The 6383-nt window shown below is 37.1% G+C and overlaps 1 pseudogene; it reads left to right on the top strand.

Moving 5' to 3' along the window:
- The first annotated feature begins 2732 nt into the window (after positions 1–2732).
- LOC102843406 overlaps positions 2733–6383 on the top strand; it is a 6493-nt pseudogene continuing 2842 nt past the window's right edge.

Below are 6383 nucleotides of genomic sequence, written 5' to 3'. Positions count from 1 at the left end.
AAAGAAAGGATGATGAGGCTTTGCCTCACATACTTTGGACATTTTGCTAAGATAAACTATTTCTTGGAGAGAGTCATGATGCTTGGAAAAGTAGAGGGTAAGCAAAGGAGAGGAAGATCCTCAAACAGGTGGATTGACACTGTGACAGCTGCAGTGGTTCTAATGTGTCAGGAAGTGTGATAATGGTATAGTATAAGATAGGGTTCAGATAGTGTTCATTGGGTCACTACTGGTCTTTATGCCAACTAACAACAACAATAAAAGTAAAAATCATCCTGATGTACTAAAAAACAAGTGGTTAAACAAACTTTATTATACCTATGATATGAACACAATTATATTTAAAAAAATTCTTGACACATACATCTTCAATGACTCTCAAGGGAATACCACTAATTGCTATCACACAATAGTTACTAATAAGAAGCTTCAGTGGTGTAGTGTGTTAAGAACTGCACTGTAAACCTAAAGATAAGTGTTTCAAATCCAGTAGTTTCTCATAAGGAGAAACACAGGCAGCCTCATTCTATAAAAATTTACAACCTCAGAAGTCTCATGGAGAGTTGCTATGAATGGAAAATCACTTAAAGGAAACGTGTTTGGTGTATTTTTTGTTATTATTGCTTATGTTTATTATTGCAAATGTTTATATTAGTTATTGAAGACTTCACCACTGTAGATGAGTGAAAGATATATATTTACTTGTAGTATTATCTGTCACTCCACATAAATCTTCAATTATTTCCAAATTAAAGGTTAAAAAACACTATACCAAAATATAATTGATTTTTTAATGGTAGAGAGACAAAAAATAAAGTTGAAAATAAAAGACTAAAAGATAATACATTTTATCTAATGTAATTTATATTTGCTTTCAGAGAGTAGACTAGAGTAACCATGATGATAGGTATCTTGTTAAAATACTATGAATTTCCTAGAAAAGTCAGATTTACTCAAGTTACACTCATTTATTTGCAATGACACCATAAGTCCTTTTGGGGAACTGCTATTTTATTTTCCTTCCAAGACCAACATGCATTGAGAAAATCTGGTGCCAGAAACTTTTCTGGAATGTTAAAAGACAACTATGTCAATGCAGATACTAATATGCACCTGTTCCAGGCCATAGTCTTTGCAATTACTTGCTACACATCAGAAAACTGAACAATGAATACACATTACAAAAGAAAAATTGATGCCTTTAAGTTGTGGTGCTGGGAATATTATTTAACCAATGATGAACTGCCAAGAAAACAAATACATCTATCTTGGAGAGGGTGAAGCCAAGTTTCTCCTTGGAGGCTCGGATTTTGAAGCTTCATCTCACATACTTTGGGCATGTGGCCAGGAGACACCATTCCTTGGAGAAGGACATCATGCTAAGAAGGGTGGAGGTACAGTGCAAGAGAGGAAGACCGTGGATAAGATGAATTGATACAGTAACTGAGATAATGGGGTAGGTGTGTTGGACACTGGCTCAGGACAGCGTGAAGTTCAAAGCTATTGTTCATAGAGTTGTTGTGAGTCATAGTTTATTGAAAGACCCATAATAATAACAATATGCAGAAGAGGGAGATCTGGTGGCCTAGTGGTAAGAAGCTGCATTGCAATCCCAAAAGCACATGGTTTGAATCCACCTGTTTCTCCATGGGAGATGGATGGGTAATTTCCCATGCAATTTACTGCCTCTGAAAACCTATTGGAGCATCAGCTATTGCTAAGTTCTGACTCCACTGCATACTACAACAACATACAGAAGAAAGGACCTAGTGATCTAAATATTACAGTCTAGACAAGTCTACGGGACAGATTTACTGAGTCACATGGAGTTCCCGAGTCAAAATTGTCTGGACAGTACATAATAACAATAGCACTGTAACCTTTAATTATTGATTGTTGAAAGAGGGCTGTTGAAGGCAAATGAGTCTCAGTCATTCTCTCTTTGACATTATACTGCAGGAATATTTATAATGCAGATAATTGTCCCAATATTAGATCTATCATGTAGAATATAATTTGAGTATTTTAGAGTTTCAGATCTGCTCTTGCTTATTTTTAGCTCTTCTATCTTCTTGGCAAAGAACATATTTCATCAGATCACTTGGTTTTCTCAATGACACAAAGAATCCAAATAGCATATTTTAAAAAGAAATAATTTAGACAATGGAATCATAACATTAAACTCGGGCTGGAAATTGCAGCAGAGGAAATTGTCCATCTTTCTCCTTTGGAGCCACTGTTGTTGTCGTAACCAACCCATAGTTGACCCTTTCATGGGTTTTCAAAGGCACTTAATCACACAGAGATTATTCATCCTTCTCCCAGGGAGCAGCTGGTGGCCTTTGGGATTGCAGTGCACCTTCTTTCCACTATGCCACCTGAGCTCCCTTGTGAAGCCATCTGGAGAAGTACAGCCTTGGGTTAGCAGTGAAACTCCCTATGGACGATAGGCTACTAGAAATTCTTCAGAACAGACTAATTGGTCAGAACTTCTCTCAGACAACCTAGTTGGTCTCAAAAAGATAATTTCCTTCAAAAACATTCAATCTGCAATCAAAAGTTGGAAATAACTTGACAGAAATAACAGATTGGATACTATCTAACCTTTGAGAACATACACATTTTTTATCAAAAGACATAATTTTTATCAATGGAGTAAAACTTTTGTTCCATTAAAATGCTCTCAATAATATGTCACAGGTGGAGAAAGAAGCAGGGTAAGCTCCTTCCAGATGAGCGCCCATTGGAGTGAAACTCCTAGCAGCCCCAAGACAAAGGCAAAGCAAGTTCCCTTCCCAGGGGACTCCATAACCACAGCAAACTTCGCTGGGGAACCAGTGAAGAAGGAACAGAAACAGAACAAGTTGTCTTCTAGTTCCCTTTGGAGTGTGCTCCTAAGCTGGAGTAATCTTCCTGGCAGCCCCAGGACAGAGGCAGAGCTAGTTCCCTTCCTGGTGTGCTCCATAGCCACAGAGACTTATCTGTGGGAACAGAGAGGAAGGGACAGGGGCAGGTGAGTTCTCCTTCAGTTCATTTTTGATGGGCTCTTGAGCCATGACAAACATTTCTGCTAGCTGAAGGACCAAAGAGGAAAGACTAGAAGCAAAGCAAGTGTGCTTCACAGTGTGCTCCTCACTTCAGCAAACTTTGTAAAAGGACTAGGGAGGAAGGGCCACAGGCAGTTTGAGTTGTGGTCCCTCCCCTTCCATACTGGAGTGTTTTGTTCCTCAACGAAAGTGAGTTTTCCCAGGAGCCCAGGGCCAGAGAGATATTCAAGCAGGGCAAGTTGCTCTTTCTTCCTCTGCTGCAGTGAGCTCACAGCCAAAATCAACAGATCCAGGGCCTACCAGAGTCCAAGGAAGGAAGCAGACTTCCTCACACCTTACACATAAACACAGCAAAATATCACCTAAAAAACATGATCAAAACATAGAATCAGTGTATTTCTTTAAGCAGGAAAGTCTCACGGAATGTTTGACACAGAATCCGAATGTTCCTCTACCTTCCCAAGCATGATGTCCCTCTCCAAGGACTGGTCCATCCTTGCAATATATCCAAAGTATGTCAGACAAAGCTTCAGAATCTTTGCCTCTAAGGAGCAGCCTGATTTAACCCTCTCAAGGATGAACTTGTTCATTTTCTTAGTAGTTCATGGTATATTCAATACTCTTCTCCAACACCACAGCTCAAAGGCATGAATTCTCCTTCTATCCTCCCTAGTCATTGTCCAACTCTCTGATGCAAAGCAAGTGATTGCAAAGACTATGGCCTGTATTAGGTGCACCTTAGTCTCCAGAGTGACACCATTGCTCTTCAGTATTTTGGAGGAGTACCTAACAGTAGGCTTTCCCATCACAATATGTCTTCTAATTTCCTGGCTGCTGATGTCAAGAGTGTTGACTGTGCAGCCAAGCAAACTAAAGCTGTTAACAATCTCAATCTCTTCACCATCCATCCTAGTGCTGCCAATTAGCCCAGTGGTGAGAATCTTTGTCTTCCTGATATTGAGCCTCAATCCATATAGAAGGTTGCTGTCCTTGCCAGAAGTGCAGGCTAGCTTTAAAAGAGGTAGTGGTACTAGGGATATTGTAGCTAATTTTAGATGAATCTTGGCTGAAAGCAGAGAGTACCAGAGGTATGTCTTCTGTGTTTTATTGATTATGCAAAGGCGTTTGACTATGTGGATCACAACAAAGTGTGGCTAACTCTGAGAAGAATGGGAATCCCAGAACATTTGATTCTGCTAATGTGAAACCTATACTTAGATCAAGAGGCAGTCGTCAGAACAGAGCAAGGAAATACTGCATGGTTCAAAAACTGGGACAGATGTATGCTAGGGATGTGTCCTATCTCCATACCTTTTCAACTTGTATGCAGAGCAGATTATCTGAGAGGCTGGGCTCTGTGACGAGAAGTGTGGCATCAGGATTTGTGGAAGGTTCATCAACAATCTGCTTTATGCAGATGATACAACCATGTCTAATCTATGTAGTTTTTATTTTTTTTAATACAATGGAAATAAAAATATATTTCTCTTATCATTATGTTGCTCTCTGGTAGAACGATGAAGTGACTATAATATCCACCCAGTGGAAATTTTATTTTGAAAATTAAGAACAATAATCTGATAATTTAATAATCAATTCATGCACCCCTTGAGGTTGGAAGCAAGTGAAATAGGTAAAATGTATTCTGGTAACTAACACAGACCTTAAAAAACAAAACAAAACAAAACATAAAAATGCACGTATGCTAGTAAACAGCAATGCCAGCAATGCCATGATGCAGGATTTAGAAGTACTGATAGGTTGTTTCATACACAAAGGCCATTAGGAATGTTTGTTTTTATTAGTTGCCGTCAAGTCACCTACAGTTCATTGTGCCACTGTGAACAATATATCTGAACAATGCCCTAGCCTAAACCACCCTCATCATCATGATATGCTCCTATCCATTATCAGTCACTGTGTTGATATGTCTTTCTGAGAGTCTTCCTCACTTTCTCTGACTTTCTGTCTTTCCCAGAATATCCTTTTCGAATGACAGATCCCTCTTGACAATATCCTTCAAGTTTAATAATGCTGATCTTTCAGGATGTCTTATGACATCCTTATGATTATTTAAGTTCTTATTTATCTTATTTGTTGTTAAAATGTTTCAAATTGAAAATTTATAAATTATTATACAAGTACTCAGTGTAAAAATAAACCATCAATTAGTCATTAATATTTCATGCACAATTATTTTTTTCTCTAGGGAGTAGCAAATTGAGGAAAGCATACAACTATAAACCATACACTTAACATTCTTATGTTATCTTACTGTTGATTGATAGTAAATAATAAAATTATCTTATTATTCTTCCAAAAATGAGTACTTGCATAAAATTTTCGTTTTGACCAGTGCAACCATAGAGACTTTCTTCATGACATAGTGCAAAAACGGAAATACTTTCTTCCAGTTTAAACATCTTCAACCTTAACTACTATGTCAATATTAGCAACTGCTGGTGTAGATCTCTATAATTTGTTAAAAGCTTTCTTTATATTCCAAAACAGTCCCAACACCTAAGATCAGTGTATTCACTCAAACTTAATTACCATTCACAAATCACCCTTTCTAGAGAATTATCAAGAGACTTTACAGAAACACTTTTCATAAATATCACTTTTAATTTTTTCTTTTTTAACTATTCTTCAGCATCATTTGTAACTGTCACTCTAAAGCCTTAATTTCCTGGTGGATGTTGTATTATTGTACATTCAGGATAAAGGATTAGAAAAAGCTACAGCCCCTTAATGTGAGCATTCCAGCAGAGAGAAGTTTGCTTTTCAGAGCTTTGCTCACAAAGCTGATCTTTTTCAATCCCATGCCATCCAAAAGCTAATTTCCACACCCTCTTTCTCATGCTGGCCCAGAAAGAGAAGCAAGAGCTTAAAAGTAGGAAATCATCTTAAGTGAATTTCCATATAATTTAACCCTTGAATGCTTTGTTTTCTATATAACTGTTTGCTTAAAATTACAGGTTAAGATTAAAACCAGAATGATATAAATGAAAGATATTATGTCCATCTGCCTTTTGTACATTTTATATTTTAGTGTTCTCAAATGGCATTCTTTTATGTATTGTTATCATTTTTAATTCTTAACAAAATTTTAAAACCATGAATCACAAATTACGTCTTGTGTTCATTTATAGACTCTATACATGGATTTGGGAATTAGGAAATTATATAGAAAGAATGTTAGAGCCTACTATGGAATCTTACCCAAATATTTATTATCATTTTCTCTAACAGACTGAGCCAATCTGTTATCTTTATGAATATAATATGTTCTTATATTTTTCTGTCCTAATGCTCCCAATATCTGCATCCACTTCC

The sequence above is a fragment of the Elephantulus edwardii genome, unplaced genomic scaffold (genome assembly GCF_000299155.1).
Source record: "Elephantulus edwardii isolate Elephantulus edwardi_28Jun2011 unplaced genomic scaffold, EleEdw1.0 scaffold00073, whole genome shotgun sequence".
In the NCBI taxonomy this organism is placed as follows: Eukaryota; Metazoa; Chordata; class Mammalia; order Macroscelidea; family Macroscelididae; genus Elephantulus; species Elephantulus edwardii.
Note: the sequence above shows the minus strand (reverse complement) of the source record. Positions and strands in the feature narration are given on the sequence as shown.